This window comes from Ursus maritimus, unplaced genomic scaffold (genome assembly GCF_017311325.1).
Source record: "Ursus maritimus isolate PB19 unplaced genomic scaffold, ASM1731132v1 scaffold_11, whole genome shotgun sequence".
Lineage (NCBI taxonomy): Eukaryota > Metazoa > Chordata > Mammalia > Carnivora > Ursidae > Ursus > Ursus maritimus.
Window position 1 is genome coordinate 53,963,052 of NW_024423453.1, and position 20,005 is coordinate 53,983,056.

Here is a 20,005-nt window from a genome sequence, read left to right on the forward strand (position 1 = left end):
TTATATACTCTAGTTCCATCCATGTTGTTGCAAATGGCAAGATATCATTCTTTTTGATTTCTGAGTAATATTACACACACACACACACACACACACACACACTTACACACACATATATATAATCATATCTTTTTTTATCCATTCACCAGTCAATGACATTGGGCTCTTTCCATAGATTGGCTATTGTTGATAAGGCAGCTATAAATATTAGGGTGCATGTGTCCCTTAGAACCAGCATTTTTATATCCTTTGGATAAATATGTAGTAGTGCACTTGCTTGGTCATAGGGTAGTTCTATTTTTAAATTTTGAGGAACCTCCATACTGTTATCCATAGTGACTACACCAGTTTGCATTCCCACCAACAGTACAAAAGCATTCCCTTTTGCCACATCTTGACCAACATCTGTTGTTTTCTGAGTTGTTAATTTTAACTATTTTGACAGGTATGAGGTAGTATCTCATTGTGGTTTTGATTTGTATTTCCCTGATGATCAGTGATGTTCAGTACGTTTTAATGTGTCTGTTAACAAACTCAACATCTTCTTTAGAAAAGTGACTATTTATGTCTTGTGTCCATTTCTTAACTGGATTAGTTGTTTTCTTGGTGTTGTGTTTGATAAGTTCTTTATAGATGTTGGATATTAATCCTTTATTCGATATGCCATTTGAAAATATCTTCTCCCATTCCATCAGTTGTCTTTTTCTTTTGTTCATTGCTACCTTCACTATGCAGAAGGTTTTCATCTTGATGAGATCACAATAGTTCATTTTTGTTTTTGATTCCCTTGCCTACAGAGACATTTCTAGTAAGAAGTAGCTGCAGGTGAGATCAAAGAAGTTGCTGCCTGTGTTCTACTCTAGGATTTTGATTTTTTTTTTTTTGTCTCACATTTAGGTTTTTCATCCATTTTGAATTCATTTTTGTATATGGTGTAAGAAAGTGGCCCAAGTTCATTATTCTCCATGTTGTTGTCCAGTTTTCCCAACACCATTTGTTGAAGAGACTGTCTTTTTTTTCAATTGGATATTCCTTCCTGCTTTGTAAAAGATTAGTTGACCATATAGTTGTGGGTCCATTTCTGGGTTCTCTATTCTGTTTCACTGATCTATGTGTCTGTTTTTGAGCCAGTACCATATTGTCTTGATCATTACAGCTTTGTAATATAGCTTGAAGTCTGGAATTGTGATGCCTCCCACTTTGGTTTTCTTTTTCAACATTACTTTGGCTATTCAGAGTCTTTTCTGGTTCCATACAAATTTTAGAATTGTTTGTTCTAGCTCTGAAAAATGCTGGTGTTATTTTGATAGGGATTGCATTGTATGTGTAGAGTGCTTTGGGTAACATAGACATTTTTAAAATGTTTGTTCTTCTAATCCATGAGCATGGAATGTTTTCCCACTTTGTGTCTTCATCAATTTCTTTAATTTCTTTCTCTGGTTTTCAGAGTACAGATCTTTTCCCACTTTAGTTGGGTTTATTCCTAGGTATCATGATTTTTGGTACAATTGTAAATGGGAATGATTCCTTGATTTCTGTTTCTCTTTCTGTTGCTTCATTATTGGTGTGGAGAAATGCAGCAGATTTCTATACATTGATTTTGTATCTCACAACTTTACTGAATTCGTGGAGCTATCCATCATCCATCATCGGGATTTTTTTTTTTTTTTTTTTTTTTTTTGGTGGAGACTTTCAGGTTTTCTACATACAGTATAATGTCTTCTGTGAGGAGTGAAAATTTGATTTCTTCCTTGCCAATTTGGATGCTTTTTTTTTTTTTTCTTTTCGTTGTCTGACTGCCGAGGCTACGACTTCCAGTACTCTGTTGAACAACAGTGGTGAGAGTGGACATCCCTGTTGTATTCTTGACCTTAGGGGGAAAGCTCTCAGCTTTTTCCCATACAGGATAATATTGCCATGAGTCTTTCGAATATGACCTTTATGATGGTGGGGTATGTTCCTTCTATCTCTACCTTCTTGAGGGTTTTTATCAAGAAAGGATGCTGTATTTTGTCAAATGCTTTTTCTGCTTCTATTGAGAGGATGGTATGGTTCTTATCCTTTCTTTTATTTATGTGACATACTGTGTTGATTAATTTGTGATTATTGAACCACCTCTGAAGCCCAGGAATAAATCCCACTTGGTCGTGGTGAATAATCCTTTTAATTACTGTTGGATTCCATTAGCTAATATCTTATTGATAATTTTTGCATGTTTCCCATGTTCGTCAGGGATAATGGTCTGTAATTCTCCTTTTTAGTGGGATCTTTGTTTGGTTTGGGGATCAAAGTAATGCTGGCCTCATAGAAAGAGTTTGGAAGTTTTCCTTCCATTTCTGTTTTTTAAAACATGAGAAGAATAAGTATTCTTTTTAAAATGTTTGATAGAATTCCCCTGGGAAGCCATTTGGCCCTGTACTCTTGTTTCTTGGGAGATTTTTGATGACTGAGTGAATTTCTTTGCTGGTTATAGGTCTGTTCAAATTTTCTATTTCTTCCTGTTTCAGTTTTGGTAGTTTGCATGTTTCTAGGAATGCATCCATTTCTTCCAGATTGTCTAATTTATTGGCATAAAATTGCTCATAATATGTTCTTATAATTGTTTGTATTTCTTCAGTGTTGGTTTTGATTGCCCCTCTTTCATTTGTGATTTTATTTATTTGGTTCCTTTCTCTTTTCTTTTTTATAAGTCTGGCTAGGAGTTTACCATTTTGTTAATTCTTTCAAAGAAGCAGTTCCTAGTTTTGTTGATCTGTCCTATTAAATTAATTTCTGCTCTAATCTTATTTCCCTTCTTTTGATGATTTTAGGCTTTATTTGCTGTTCTTTTTCCAGCTCCTTTAGGTTGTGTATTTGAGACTTTTCTTGTTTCTTGAGGAAATCCTGTATTGCTATATACTTCCTTCTTAGGACTGCTTTTGCTGCATCCCAAAGGTTTTGGACTGTTGTGATTTTTCATTTGCTTCCATGTATTTTTTTAAAATTTCTTCTTTAATTTCTTCTTTAATTTCTATTCATTCTTTAGTAGGATATTCTTTAACCTCCATATATTTTTGGTCCTTCCAAATTTTTTCTTATGGTTGACTTCAAGTTTCATAGTGTTGTGGTCTGGAAATATGCATGGTGCTATTTTAATCTTTTTGTTCTGATCAAGGCCTGATTTGTGACCCAGTATGTGATCTGTTCTGGAGAATGCTCCATGTGCACTCAAAAAGAGTATGTATTCTGCTGCTTTAGGATGAAATGCTCTGAATATGTCTGTTAAGTCCATCTGGCCTAGTGTGTCATTCAAAGCTATTGTTTCCTTGTTGATCTGCTTAGATGATATGTCCATTGTTGTCAGTAAAGTATTAAAGTCCCTTACTATCATTGTATTATTATCAATGAGTTTCTTTAAGTTTGTTATTATTTGATTTATATATTTGGCTGCTTGCAAGTTGGGGGCATAAATATATACAATTGTTATATCTTCTTGGTGGATAGACCACTTTATTTTGATATAGTGCCCTTCTTCATCTCTTATTACAGTCTTTGGTTTAAAATCTAGTGTGTCTGATATAAGTATGGCTACTCCTGCTTTCTTTTGATGTTCATTAGCATGATAGATGATTCTTCACCCTCTCACTTTCAACCTGGAGGTATCTTTGGGTCTAAAATAAGTCTCTTCTGGTGTGCCTGGGTAGCGCAGTTGTTAGGCATCTGCCTTTGGCTCAGGGCGTGATCCCGGCGTTATGGGATCGAGCCCCACATCAGGCTCCTCCGCTGGAAGCCTGCTTCTTCCTCTCCCACTCCCCCTGCTTGTGTTCGCTCTCTCACTGGCTGTCTCTGTCTCTGTCTCTGTCAAATAAATAAAATCTTTAAAAAAAAATTAAAAAAAATAAAATAAGTCTCTTCTAAGTAGCATATCAACAGGTATCTTTTTTATCCAGTGTGATACCCTATGTCTTCTGATCAGAGCATTTACATTCAAAGTAATTATTGATAGATATGGATTTAGTGCCATTGTGTTACCTGTAAAGTCACTGTCCCTGTAGATTGTGTCTCTTCCTTTCAGTCTCTGTTTTTTGTTTGTTTGTTTGTTTAGTTTTGGTTTCTCTTTCTCACTGAATGAGTCCCTTTTAATATCTCTTTCAGAATTGGTTTAGTGTTCACAAACTCCTTTTGCTTTTGCTTGTCCTAGAAATTATTTCTCCTTCTATTCTGAATGACAGCATTGATGGATACAGAATTCTGGGCTGCATATTTTTCCCATTTAGCATATTGAACATCTCATGACACTTCTTTCTGGCCTACCTAGTTTCTGTGTACAGATCTGCTGTTAACGTTAAGTGTCTACCCTTTTAGGTTAAGGCCATTTTGTCCCTAGATGCCTTCAGATTTCTCTTTATCATTGTATTTTGTAAGTTGCGCTATGATATGTCTGGGTGTTGGCATGTTTTTGTTGATTTGAGGGGAGTTCTCTGTACCTCTTGGACTCGAATGCCTGTTTCCTTCCCCAGATTAGGGAAGTTCTCAGATACACTTTGTTCAAATAAAAACTCCTGTTCCCTTCTCCCCACTCTTCTTCTTCTGGGACTCCTATTAAATGGATATTATTTCGCTTTGTAGAATCACTGAGTTTCCTAAATCTATATTTGTGATCTTACAGTCCTCTTTCCCTCTTTTCAGCTTCATTATTTTATCTTCTATATCTTATTTGTTTCTCTGCTTCCTCCATCCTTACTGTGATTACATCCAGTCAGTTTTGCATCTGTTATAGCATTTTTATTTTGGCCTGACTAGATTTTAGGTCTTTTATCTCCATAGCCAGGGCTTCTCTGGTATCTTCTATGCTTCTTTCAAGCCCAGCTAGTCTTCTTATGACTGTTGTTCTAAATTCTTGTTCAGATATATTGCTTTTATCTGTTTTGAGCAAATCTCTGGCCGTGATTTCTTCTTGATCTTTCTTTTGGGGAGAATTCCTCCATCTCATCATTATGTCTAGGTTTCTCTCTTTCATATGTTATGAAATCTTGTTGTTTCCTGCTCCTGAGAATAATACTATATTAAGAATCAGTTATACATTGTCCAGGGCCTGGTGCTTCAGGAAGTGTTTCTGGTGCACTCTTCTGTTTGACTAACCAAAATAAGTTATCTGCAGAGTTCCTCCTTTCTTGCAATGGGGAGTGTTTGGACCTTTAAGTATGTGTGCTTTGATTTGTTTGAGACATCTGATTAAAAAAATAAGGCTGATTGAAGAATAGGAAAAGGAAAAAAAGCAAACAGACCAACAAAAAAGTATGCCTCATTCCAAAGAAAAAGAAAGAAAGAAGGGGGAAAAAAAAAAAAAGAAAAAGAGGCCTGATACAAAAAATGAAAAGTAAACAAATCAATAAATGAACAAGAACCTATAAGCCTGATTCCAAAGAAAGAAAAATAATTAAAATTTAAAAATAAAATAATACAAAAAAAAATACAAAATACAAAGGGAAGAAAAGAAAGAAAGCCTGGTCCTATTTCCACCAGAACTGATGCTGATGCTTTGATGTACTCTATGATCAGTGGACTTCATACACATTGGGGACCTGTTTTAGTCTTCTGAGAGAGACGCCTGCTGCACTGGCTCATAGTCAGACCTGCCCAAGAAAAGATGTCTCTGCAGGGTCGGTGCAGGGGGTGGGGTTTGGCATAAGTGACCCCAACCTCCACCGGAGGCACTGTTTCTCTCTGAAGTCTGACCCTGTTGGTGGGCTTGGGAAGGGGGATGTACAAGATGGCATCACCCCACCCTCTCATCTCCAGAGAGAGGAACTTGTGGTTGCTGATTTCAGGAGGCCCTCAAAGAAAAGTGAACAGTATCCCCTCCTGTGTCCCAGGCTTTTGTCAGATCCTTGCCCTCAACCTGTCTGTGCCTGGGATATTGGCACACCTAGAGCCATAGTTCTCCTGTGTTTTATCTCTGGCCAATGGCTGGGATTCAAATTTCCAAATCTTAAAGGACCCAATAAAACAGGGGCCTACTCTCCTCCCAGAGGAGAGCTTCACAGTACTGTGACAGGCCCCGTTCTGTCCCCAAAAGGCAGTCACATGGTCACCCAGGTGCCTGGAGTCCATGGTGAAGCACAGCAAAAAGCTGTGACCAGGTTTTTTGCCCTCTGCACACTCCTCTGTCCCTTGCTGTTGAACGGCCACTCAATGGCACCTGGTGGAGCTTTTGTCCCTAAAGATGCAATATACACTTTTCCAAATATACTCCAGGAAGAGAAACATTCTCTCCCAGTGTGACCCAGGGGATCCCCACACCACAGTGTCTTGCATGAACCATATAGGTTGCTCTCTCTCCTACTCTCTCCCTCTCTCCTCAATTTCTTTCCATGGAAAGGGTTCCCTTCCCTCTGCAGTACCATGGCTTTTATCTCCTACAGTTCATATTTTTGAACCTTGATCTGCCTCATTCTCTCCTTTCAATTGTGCAGATTCATATCTTAATCCTCAGATTGATTTCCTAGTTGTTTGAAATGATTTGATGTTAAACTTGCTATGTTCAAGGGATGAGGCAAGCCAGGGTCTCCCGTACCATTACACCATCTTAACTCCTCCATGCCTTGAGAGGTTTATAAGAATTTATCCATTGCTTCTACGTAGTCCAATTTGTTGACATAAGCTTTCATAATATTCTCTTATAATCCTTTGTATTTCTGTGGTGGTTCTATTTCTCCTCTTTCTGATTTTGAGATCTCTCTCTCCCTTTTTTTTTTCCCTCAATGAATCTGACTCAGGGCTTATCATTTTTGTTGACCTTTTCAAAGAACTATCTCCTGGTTTCATTGCTCTGTTCTACTGGGGTTTTTAGTCTTGATTTCATTTATTTCTGCTTTAAACCTTTAATCTTTTTTATTTCCTTTCTTCTGCTGGTTTTAGGTTTTGTTTGTTCTTTTTGTAAATCCTTCAGGTGTAAGGTTGAGTTGTTTTATTAGAGGGTTTTGTTTTGTTTTGTTTTTTGGTTTTTTCTTCTTGACATAAGCCTGTATTGCTATAATCTTTCATCTTAGAACAGCTTTTGCTGCATCCCAAAGATTTTGGGTCATTGTGTTTTAATTTTCATCTGTATTTGACCCATTTATTGTTTAGTAGCATGTTATTAAACCTCCATGTATTGGTGTTCTTCCCATATTTTTTCTTGTGTTTGATTTCTCGTTTTTTGGCATTGTAGTTTGAATAGATGCATGATATAATTTCAGTCTTTTGAATGTGTTGAGACTGGCTTTGTGGCCTAACATGTTATCTAATCTGGAGAATGTTTCATGTGCACTTGAAAAGAGTGTGTATTCTACCTTTTTATAGTGGGATATTCTGAATATATCTGTTAAGCACATGTGGTCAAATGTGTCATTCAAATCCATTCTTTCCTTGTTGATTTTCTGTCTGGCTAATCTATCCATTGATGTAAGTGGGATATTAAAGTCCCTTATGATTATTGTATTACTACTATTACTACTGTTATGGTTATTAATATTTACTTTATGTATTTGAGTGCTCCCATGTTGGGTGCATGAATATTTATAATTGTTATGTTCTTGTTAGATTGTTCCCTTTATGATTATGTGTGTCCTTCTTTGTGTCTTGTTAGAGTCATTATTTTAAAGTCTACTTTTTGCAATATAAGTATTGCTGCCTCAGCGTTCTTTCCATCTGCATGATAAATGTTTTTCTATCCCTTCACCTTAAATCTCCATGTGTTTTTAGGTATGAAATGAGTTTGTCAGCAACACATAAATGGATTTTGCTTTTTATCCATTCAGTCTCCCTATGTCTTCTGATCAGAGAATTTATTTCATTTACATTCAGAGTAATTATTGATAGTTTTGTGGTTATTGTCATTTTGTTACTAGCTTATAGTTACTTTTGTAGATCTTCTCTGTTACTTTCTTCTCTTACTGTCTTGCCTTGTGAGTTGATGGCCTTCTTTAGTGATATGCTTCAATTCCTTTCTCTTTATTTTTTCATATATATAACAGGCTTTTTATTTGTGGGTATCACTAGGTTTGCATATAATATTCTATGCATATAGTAGTCTATATTAGATTGACAGTCATTTAAGTTTGAACCCATCCTAAAAGCACTAAAATTTTAATCCACCCTCCCCTCATGTTTTATATACATGGTGCCACACTTTACATTCTTTTATTTTGTGAATCCCTTGACTGATTTTATAGATAAAATTGATTTCACTGCTTTTGTGCTTTAGCCTCCATACTGATTTTATAAGTGATTAATCTATTACTTTATTATGTTTGTACATACCTGTGAATTTTATTTTCCTTTTCTTAACTCTCAATAATGTCCTTTCCTTTCTACTCAAAGAATTTCCTTTAACATTTCTTTTTTTTCTTTTCTTTCTTTCTTTTTTTTTTTTTTTAAGATTTTATGTATTTATTTGACAGAGACAGACAGCCAGTGAGAGAGAGAACACAAGCAGGGAGAGTGGGAGAGGAAGAAGCAGGCTTCCAGCAGAGGAGCCTGATGTGGGGCTCAATCCCAGAATGCCAGGATCATGCCCTGAGCCAAAGGCAGACACTTAACGACTGTGCCACACAGGTGCCCCTCCTTTAACATTTCTTGCAAATCTGGTTTAGTGGTGATGGATTCCTTTAACTTTTGTTTGTCTAGGAAATCGTTTATCTCTCCTATTCTGAATGATTGCCTTACTGGGTATCTTGGATACAGATTTTTTCCCATTCAGCACCATTCTCTTCTGGCTTGGAAAGTTTCTGCTGAAAAATCCCTTGATAGCCTTATGGGGTTTCCCTTGTATGTTACTCCTTCTTTTGCCTTAATGCTTTTATTTTTATTTTTTCTTTATCACTATATTCTGCCAATTTAATCACAATGTCTTGGTGTGGATCTCCTTTTGTTAAATTTTTGAGAGGTTCTCTGTTCTCCTGGATCTGGATATCTGTTTCCTTCCCCAGATCTGGGAAATTCAGCTATGTCCTCAAATATATTTTCTGCCCCCTTTTCTCTCTCTTGTTCTTCTGAGACTTCTATAATATGAATGTTGTTACATTTAATGAAGTCACTAAGTTCCCTAAGTCTATTCTAATTTTGTATAATTCTTTTTTTCTCTTGTTCAGCTTGATCACTTTTCATTATTGTCTTCTAGGTCATTAATTCATTTCTCTGCTTCTTCCATTCTGCTATTTATTCTATCAAGCATGTTGCTCATTTTGTTTATTGAGCCCTTTATCTCTGCCATTTTATAACTTATCTCTATGTTACAGGTCTCACTCATGTCTTCCACTCTTTTCTCAAGTCCAATGAGTATCCTTATGATCATTACTTTAAAATTTCTTACAGGCATGTTACTTATATCTGTTTCACTTAGATCCCTGGCTGTGGCCTTGTCCCTTTCTTTCATATGGGATAAATTTCTGTCTTTTCATTTTGTCTAAGTCTATGTGCCTATTTCTCTCTTTTTGGAAAGCCAATACATCTTATTCTTGAGGGCATTGTCTTTATGAACAAGAGGTCTTATAGTCCCCTGCTGTATAGGGTCCCCTGTTCTCCAGGGCTTGGCACTTCTGGAAGTTTCTCCAATGTATATTGTATGCACTCTGCTGTTTTGTCCTGCCTGCTTTATACTTCATGCCAGTTGTCCATGGAGACTTTATTTGCCTACTGGGGGCAATTTCTGGTCCCTGTCCTGAATATGGCACATTTTAACTAGGTGTGTTCTGGTCTGTTTGTGAAATGAGACCTGTTGCCACTGCCTCCACCAGAACCATGGCTCTGCAAAACTCCTGCATTGGTAGACATGGTTTGAGCAGGGGATTGGGCCAGTTGTCTGCTGGAGGGGACCTGCCTTGCTGGGACTGAGACAAATGTGACTAGGAAGGACTGTTCCATCAGAGTGCAGAGGGGCAGGACTTGGTGTAAGCACATTAGGTAGCAAGTATTTGGTTGTGCTGGTTCCAGCAGGCAGCTCTATGCTTTTGCTGAGGGGTGCTGGAAGGAAAAGATTGGTGCCAGAAGGGGTCTCTCTCTGGATGCTTTCTCTCTGGGTCGTGCTCCAAAGTGAGGAAATTAACAACTCACTGTGTTCCCCAGCTGCTCTTCAGATAGCTGTTTCCACATTGCATATCTGTGGGTTGTTTGCCTGCTTTTGCACCAAGAGCAGTGCAATGTCCTCTGGGCTCTATCTCAGTGAAGCCTGCTCACCTTTTAAACACTTCAAGCTGTAAGCCCTGTTAGTAGCAAGAACTCATCAAATTTGGCCCCTCTCACACTATGGGTATTTATTTTCCCTGTGTGCTCCCTTGTGTGCTGATCTGTTTCATCCTTCTGCATGACTGTGGCTCCCTTCCCCCACAGTGACCATGATGTATCTCCATCCCAACCATGTGTTCATAATTCCTACCTTCTTTGATGTGGCCTCTTCTCTAACTTTAGTTGTAGAATTTGTTCTGCCAGTCTTCAGTCAATTTCTTGGGTGTTTAGGGTGATCTGACAGTTACTAGTTGTATTCATGGCATGAGGAAATCTTAGGCTCTTCCTACTTTTCAGCCATCTTATATCAATCTGTTATCTATTGTCTTTTTCTATAATAGCCATTCTAACAGATGGGAGGTGGTATTTCATTGTAGTTTTGATTTGTAATTCTCCAATGATTACTGTTGGTGTGCAAATTTTCATATTCTTATTGACAATTTAAATGTCATCTTTGGAAAAAAATGTCTAGTCATTTACCCACTTTTTTTTAATGATTTTTTTATTCTACTGTGTTAGTCACCATACAGTACATCCCCAGTTTCCGATGTAAGGCTCGATGATTCATTAGTTGTGTATAACACCCAGTGCACCATGCAATACGTGCCCTCCTTACTACCCATCACCGGTCTATCCCAGTCCCCCACCCCCCTCCCATCTGAGGCCCTGAGTTTGTTTCTCATAGTCCATAGTCTATCATGTTTCATTCCCCCTTCTGATTACCCCCCTTTCTTTATCCCTTTCTTCCCCTACCGATCATCCTAGTTCTTATGTTCCATAGATGAGAGAAATCATATGATAGTTGTCTTTCTCTGCTTGACTTATTTCACTTAGCATTATCTCCTCCAGTGCCGTCCATGTTGTAGCAAATGTTGAGAACTCGTTCTTTCTGATAGCTGAGTAATATTCCATTGTATATATGGACCACAACTTCTTAACCAGTCATCTGTTGAAGGGCATCTCGGCTCCTTCCACGATTTAGCTATTGTGGACATTGCTGCTATGAACATTGGGGTGCATATGGCCCTTCTCTTCACTACGTCTGTATCTTTGGGGTAAATACCCAGTAGTGCAATGGCTGAATCATAGGGTAGCTCAATTTTTAACTTTTTAAGGAACCTCCACACTGTTTTCCAGAGTGGCTGTACCAACTTGCATTCCCACCAACAATGTAGGAGGGATCCCCTTTCTCCACATCCTCTCCAACAATTGTTTCTTGCCTTGTCTATTTTTGCCATTCTAACTGGAGTAAGGTGGTATCTCAGTGTGGTTTTGATTTGAATTTCCCTGATGGCTAATGATTTTGAACATTTTTTCATGTGTCTGTTAGCCATTTGTATGTCTTCATTGGAAAAGTCTGTTCATATCTTCTGCCCATTTTTTGATTTGTTTATTTGTTTCTCGTGTATTGAGTTTGAGAAGTTCTTTGTAGATCTTGGATAACAGTCCTTTATCTGTAGTGTCATTTGCAAATATCTTCTCCCATTCCGTGGGCTGCCTCTTAGTTTTTCTGACTGTTTCCTTGGATGTGCAGAAACTTTTAATCTTGATGAAGTCCCATAAATTCATTTTATCTTTTGTTTCTCTTGCCTTTGGGGATGTGTCATGAAAAAGGTTGCTTTGGCCGATGTCGTAGAGGTTGCTGCCTATGTTCTCCTCTAGAATTTTGATGGATTCCTGTCTCACATCGAGGTCTTTCATCCATTTGGAGTTTATCTTTGTGTATGGTGTGAGAGAGTGGTCAAGTTTCATTCTTTTGCATGTAGCTGTCCAATTTTCCCAGCACCATTTATTGAAGAGACTGTCTTTTTCCCACCGGATGTTTTTTCCTGCTTTATCAAATATTAGTTGCCCAAAGAGCCGAGGGTCCATTTCTTGGCTCTCTATTCTGTTCCATTGGTCTATGTGTCTGTTTTTGTGCCAGTACCATGCTGTCTTTGTGATCACAGCTTTGTAGTACAGCTCGAAATCCGGCATTGTGATGCCCCCAGCTTTGTTTTTCCTTTTCAACAGTTCCTTGGAGATTCGGGGTCTTTTCTGGTTCCATACAAATTTAAGGACTATTTGTTCCAGTTCTTTGAAAAATGTCCTCAGTGTTTTGATCGGGATAGCATTGAAAGTGTAGATTGCTCTGGGTAGCATGGACATTTTAACTATGTTAATTCTTCCGATCCATGAGCATGGAATATCTTTCCATCTTTTTATGTCTTCCTCAATGTCTTTCAAGAGTGATTTATAGTTTCTAGAATATAGGTCCTTTACGTCTCTGGTTAAGTTAATTCCAAGGTAACATATGGTTTTTGGTGCTTTTGTAAATGGGATGGATTCCCTAATTTCTCTTTCTTCGGTCTCGTTATTCGTGTATAGACATGCAACTGATTTCTGAGCATTGATTTTGTATCCCGCCACGTTACTGAATTGCTCTATAACTTCTAATAGTTTGGGAGTGGATTCTTTTGGGTTTTCCATATAGAGTATCATGTCGTCTGCGAAGAGAGACATTTTGACTTCTTCTTTGCCGATTTGAATATCTTTGATCCCTTTTTGTCGTCTGATTGCTGTTGCAAGGACTTCTTATACTGTGTTGAATAATAGTGGCGAGAGTGGGCATCCTTGTCGAGTTCCTGATCTTAAGGGAAAGGCTTCCAGCTTTTCCCCATTGAGAATAATATTTTCAGTAGGCTTTTCATAGATGGCTTTTATGAGATTGAGAAATGTACCTTCTATTCCTACTCTGAAGGGTTTTAATCAGGAAAGGAAGCTATATTTTGTCAAATGCTTTTTTTGGCATGGATTGAGAGGATCATATGGTTCCTGAGTCTTTTCTTGTTGATATGATGTATCATGCTGATTGATTTGCAAATATGGAACCACACTTGCATCCCAGGTATGAATCCCACTTGATCGTGATGGATAATCCTTTTAATGTACTGTTGGATTTTATTAGCAAGTATCTTGTTGAGGATTTTGGCATCCATATTCATTAGGGAAATCAGTCTTTAATTCTCCTTTTTGAGGGGGTCTTTGCCTGATTTAGGGATCAAGGTAATATTGGCCTCATAGAATGAGTTTGGTAGCTTTCCTTCTGTTTCTATTTTTTGAAATAGCTTTAGGAGAATAGGTATTATTTCTTCTTTGAATGTTTGGTAGAATTCCCCAGGAAAACCATCCGGGCCTAGAGTTTTGTTATTTGGAAGGTTGTTTATCACTGACTCAATTTCTTCAAATTAATTGGCCTGTTTAAGAAATCAATTTCTTCCGGTTTCAATCTTGGTAGTTTATAGGTTTCCAGGAAGGATTCCATCTCTTCCAGATTGCTTAGTTTATTGGCATATAGCTGTTGATAAAAATTTCTAATAATCCTTCCAATTTCAATGGTGCTCGTCGTGACCTCTCCTTTTTCATTCATAATTTTAATAATCTGGGTCCTTTCTCTTTTCTTTTGGATAAGTCTTGCCAGTGGTCTGTCAATTTTATTGATTCTCTCAAAGAACAAGCTTCTAGTCCTGTTGATCCGCTCTACTGTACTTCTGGTTTCTGATTGATTGATTTCAGCTCTAATTTTGGTCAACTGCTTCCTCGTGCGTGGATGAGGCCTGTCCCTCTGTTGCTGTTCCAGCTTCTTGAGGTGAGAATATAAAAACTGCATTTTAGATTTTTCTATTCTTTTGAGTGAGGCTTGGATGGCTATGTATTTCCCCCTTAGGACTGCCTTTGCAGTATCCCATAGGTTTTGGACTGTTGTATTTTCATTCTCATTGGTCTCCATAAATTGTTTAATTTGATTTTTGATTTCCTGGTTTATCGAGTCATTCCTGAGCAGGATGGTTCTTAGTCTCCAAGTGTTTGAGTTTCTTCCAAATTTTTCCTTGTGGTTGAGTTCCAATTTCAGAGCGTTGTGGTCTGAGAATATGCAGGGGATAATTTCAATCTTTTGGTATCGGTTGAGACCTGTTTTGTGTCCCAGAACATGGTCTATTCTTGAGAATGTTCCATGGGCATTAGAATAGAATGAGTATTCTTTGGTTCTGGGGTGTAGTGTTCTATATATATCTATGAGGTCCAACTCGTCGAGTATGGCATTCAAAGCCTTTGATTCTTTGCTTAGTTTTTGCCAGGGTGTTCTGTCTATTTCTGAGAGTGGAGTGTTGAGGTCCCCTACTATTAATGTATTTTTATCTATATGTCTCTTTATTCTGGTTAAGAGTTGGCTTGTGTATCTTGCTGCTCCCCTGTTGGGGGCATATATATTTATAATTGTCATATCCACTTGTTGAATACTTCCTTTAAGAATAATATAGTGCCCTTCTGCGTCTCTAACTATAGTCTGTAGTTTAAAATCCAATTTATCTGATATGAGAATTGCTACCCCAGCTTTCTTTTGAGGTCCATTTGCATGAAAGATGGTACTCCATCCCCTTACTCTCAGTCTGAATGCATCTTTGGGTTCGAAATGAGTCTCTTGTAGACAGCAAATGGATGGGTCATTTCCTTTTATCCAATCTGCAACCCTGTGGCGCTTTATGGGAGAATTTAAGCCATTCACATTAAGACTGAGTACTGAGAGATATGATTTTAATGATGCCATGTTGCCAGTAAGGTCTTTGTTTGTATTCGCTGTGACTTTCTGTTCTGTATCACTCTTGGGGCCTTTTTACTTTTATAGAACCCCCCGTAATATCTCCTGTAGGGCTGGTTTCCTGGTTACGAAATTGGTTAGTGACTGGCAATTCTGAAATTTCTTTATTTCTCCATCAATTCTGAATGACAGCCTTGCTGGATAAAGGATCCTTGGCTGCATGTTTTTCTCTGAAAGAGCTTTAAATATGTTCCCCCAACCCTTTCTCTCATTCCAGGTCTGTGTAGACAGGTCTGACGTAATTCTGATGCCTGTGCCTTGGTACGTGAGAAATTTCTTTGCCCTGGCCGCTTTCAATACTGTATCGTTGGATCTAATATTTGCGTTTGCACTATGACGTGACGTGGCGTAGGTTTGTCGTGGTTGAGCTTGGGAGGGGTCCTCTCTGCCTCTTGGACACGAATGTTTGTTTCCCTCGCTAGATTAGGGAAGTTTTCAGCTACAATTTGTTGAAATATCTCTTCTAGACCTCTGTTTTTCTCCACCCCCTCGGGGATGCCGATGATTCTAACATTGGATCGTTTCATTGAGTCAGTAATCTCCCGTAAACTACATTCGTGGGATTTAATTTTTTTAAGACCATCTTCTATTCACATTTTTTCCTCTATTAACCCATCCTCCAATTCACTAACCCGTTCCTTTGCTTCTGTGACCCTGTCCGTCAGAGCCTCTAGTTTTGCCTGCATTTGGCTCATAGAATTTTTAATTTCTGTCAGATTCGCTCTCATTTCTGTCCTTAGGGATTCTATATTCTCAGTAACCTTTTCGTTAATAGTTTTTCCAATTCTACTCATCATTTTGACCATTGTTACTCTGAATTCCATTTCTGATACTTTGGTTACTTCCATATCCATTATTTCTTTGGCAGAGCCTACAGACTCACTGTCTTTTCTTTGCTGGGGGGGGGCTTCTCCTTCTTGTCATTCTGGTGAGAAGAGGTTGCGGGGTTGTCCAGAGCCCAAATTATTGACTGTGTCCCAGGCCGTGCCCCTTGTTTTATAGGGATCTTAGGGATGTGGGCTTCTTCTTTAAATATTTTATTTATTTATTTATGTGGCAGCCAACCAGTGAGATAGGGAAAAGAAGCAGGGGAGTGGGAGAGGAAGAAGCAGGCTCCTAGCGGAGGAGCCCAATGAGGGACTCCTTTCTGGAACGCCGGGATCACGCCCTAAGCCGAAGACAGGAGCTCCTTGACTGTGCCACCCAAGCGCCCGGGTTGTGGGCTTCTTGATTTTTCAGCCTCTGTGTTCTGGGGGAGGGGCCTGCCGTGCCGATACTCAGGCAACCCTGTTTGGGTAGACTCTCCGTGTCCCCTGCGAGGGGGGATGGGGATGGGCACTCTCTGAGCCGGTATTTCCAGGCTTTTGTTCTCTGGCGGCTTTCCCTGGCAGTTTGCTGTGCCTCTTCTGAGAGTCAGAGCAGCAGCGGCCGAATTTCAGCCTCTGTCAGAGAACAGAGGGATTGTGGCCCATTCTCTACTAATGTTCTGGCTACTTTAACTCTGTTACTGTTGGTGCTGCTCAACCCTGCAGCATCCCCGGATGTGCGCCCCACACCCGGTGTCCCAGCCCTCACTTCCAGGGCCGGCGGGTCTCTGTCCTTTGTGTTTCTAACGCCGCCAGCCGCTCAGCGCGCTCTCCGGAAGCTCCTGGTCTCAGTCTGGATCCATTGAGCGCACCGGGATTCCGGTGTTCCGCGAGATGCCTGGTGGCGAGCGCACCTGGCTCAGGGTCTCAGTCTGCTGTTTTGCGGGTGCCGTTCGCGAGCCCCGCCTGCTCTCCCGTCCAAGTGGCTACCGCTTCCTGGTGCCTGAACGCGACAGCTCCCTCCCCTTCCGTTTATCTTCCGATATCTGTGCACGGTTTCATGGCTCCCCGCTTCGTATCTCAATACTCAGCGCTGGAGATGTTCATTTGTAGAGATCCAGATGCATCTTCCTGCGTCTCAGGCTGGTTTCGTGGTTGTTTAGGCTGGTCTGGTACCTATCCAGCTCGACTCGGGGGACTGGCTGAAAAAGGTGTCTCCTACTCCTCCGCCATCTTAACTCCTCCCCTCCATTTACCCACTTTTAAATTGGATTATTTACTATTTTCCTATTGGGTTGTATCAGTTATTTGTATATTATGGATATTAACCCCTTATTAGATATATGGCTTGCAAATATTTTCCCCATCTCATTGATTTTTTTTTTTTGTAATTCATTGATTGCTGTGCAGAAGCTTTTTAGTTTGATGTTGTCCTGTTTTTTCTATTTTAGCTTTTGTTGCCTGTGCTTTTTTGTCTTATCTAAGAAACCATTGTCAAGATCAAAGTTGAAGATCTTTTTCCTATATTTTCTTTGAGTTTTATAATTTCAGTTCTTCTATTTGTGTTTGGTCCATTTTGAGTTAATTTTGGGTGAGCGGTGTAAGATGGAAGTATAATTTCTTTTTTTTTCTTTTTTTTCTTTTTGCATGTCTTGCCCTTTTCCCAACACCATTAATAAAGAGCCTATCCTTTTTATATTGTGTGTTCTTCTTACTTTTGTCAAAAATTAATTGAACTTACATGCATGGGTTCTTATCTTATGTCTCTATTTGAATGCACTATTCTATGTGACTGTTTTTTATGGCAGTAACATACTGTTTTGATTGCTATAGCCTTGCAATATAGCTTGAAATCAGGAATTATGATACCTCTAGCTTTTTATTCTTAAGATTTCTTTTGCTAATTGGGGCATTTGTGATTCCAAGCCAGTTTTAGAGTACTTTTTTCTATTTCTCTGAAAATTGCCATTGGAATTTCTATAGGAATTTCATTGACCCTGTATATCACTTTTAATGCTATGGTGACATTCTCACAGCTTTAATTCTTCTAAGCCAAGAAAAGAGGATATCATGACATTTATTTTTGTCATTTATTTTTTTAATCAATGTCATAGTTTTAAACCTGAAAATACAGATCTTCATAGATGTGAATATACAGATTTTATACCAACTTGGTTAAGTTTATTTATAATATTTTATTGTTTTTGATGCTATTGTAATTAGGAGACTTTCTTCTATTTTAGATCACTGTTAGTATACAGATATGCAAATAATTTTTGTGTATTGACTTTGCATCTTACAACTTTACTGAATCATTTGTTCTTAGTTTTTTTTTGTAGTATCTTTATGGTTTTCTACATTTTCTATGTATAGATCATATTCTCTACAAACAGATATAATTCTATTTCTTCCCTCTTTCTTAGATGTCTTTTATTTCTTTTTATTGCCTAATTGCTTTGGCTTGGACTTCCAATACTATGTTAAATAGAAATGGCAAGAGTGGGCATCCTTGCATTACCAGTTAGAGAAAAGGCTTTTAACTTTTTACCATTGAGTATGATGTTATATGTTGACTTGTCATATATAGTCTTTATTAAGTTGAAATCCTCTTTTTTCTACACTTAATTTGCTGAGAGTTTTTCATCAAAAGGGATCTTGAGTTTTGTCAAATGCTTTTCTCTATGTATTAAGATGATCATAACATTTATATACTTTATTCTCTTACTGTGGTGTATCGTATTTATTGACTTGCATATTGTTGTATCATCTCTGCATCCTGGAGAGGAATTTCCTTTGATCATGGTGTATGAACTTTTTATGTGCTCTTGAATTTGGTTTGTTAGTTTTTTGGGTTTTTTTTTCCTCTTTTGGGATTTTTCCATCAGTTTTCATTAGGAATATTGGACTGTAATTTTATATTCTTGTAATGTCCTTATCTGGCTTTGGTATTAAGATAATGTTGGCCTTATAAAACGAATTTGGAAGTGTTTCTTCAAATTTTTGGAAGATTTGAGAAGGATTAATATTAATTCTTCAGGTGTTTGGTGTAATTTATCTATAAAGCCATCTAGTTCTGACCTTTGTTAGGAGATTTTTGATTACTGTTTTAATTCCTTGATTACTATTACTCTATTCAGATTTTCTATTAGTTTGATTTAATCTTTGTAAGCTGTATGTTTCTAGGAATTTGTCCATTTTTTTAAGTTATCAAATTTGTTGGCATATAGTTGTTCAGTCTTTTATGATCCTTTATGTTTCTTTGGTAATGGTATAATATTTCCTCTTTCATTTGTAATTTTACTAATTTTGGTCACCTGCCTTTTTTTTTCTTAGTCTACCTATATATTGTCAATTCTGATTATCTTTTCAAACAACCAATCTTACTTATATTGATTATTTCTATTACTCTTTAGTCTCTATTTCCTTTATTTCTATTCTAAGCTTTATTCCTTCCTTTTACTAAATTTGATCTTAGTATTTTCTTTTCTGGCTCCTTGAGGTGTAAGGCTAGATTATTTATTTGAAATATTTATTTTCTTAATGTGGATGTTTATCCCTATGAAATTCTCACTTAAACCTGCTTTTGCTGCATGCCATGTTTTGTTATGTTGTGATTTCATTTTCATTTGTATTAGGATTTTTTTTTAATTTCCCTTTTGATTTCTGCTTTGACCCATTATTTTTTCAGATGTTGTTTAATTTCTACATATTTATGAATTTTTTAGCATTCCTCTTGTTAGTGATTTCTATTATGCTATTGTGGTCAAAGAAGACTTGATGTGACTTCAATCTTCTTCAATTTGTTAGGACTTGTTTTATGACCTAATATATAATCTATATTGAGAATATTCTGTCTATGCTTGAGAATATTGTGTATTCTTCTGTTCTTGGATGAGATGTTCTGTATATGTCTGGTAGGTCCATTTGGACTTAAGTATAAATGAAGTCTATTTTCTTACTGGCTCTTCTCTCTGGATGGTCTGTCCTTTGTTGAAAGTGGGATGTTGAAGTCATTTACTTTTAATGTAATGTCTATTTCTCCCTTCATATCTATTAGTATTTGCCTGATATATTAGGTGCTCTAATGTTGGTTGCATGTATATTCATAATTGTTACAACCTCTCGATTAATTCACCTCTTTTATTATTATATCATGATCTTCCTTATCTCTGGTTACAGTTTTAACTCAAAGTCTACTTTGTCTAATATAAGTATAGCTACCTTTGCTCTCTTTTATTTTCACTTGCATGGAATTTATTTTTCCATTCTTTCACTTTCAACCTATGATTGTCCTTAAAACCTAAGTGAGTCTCTT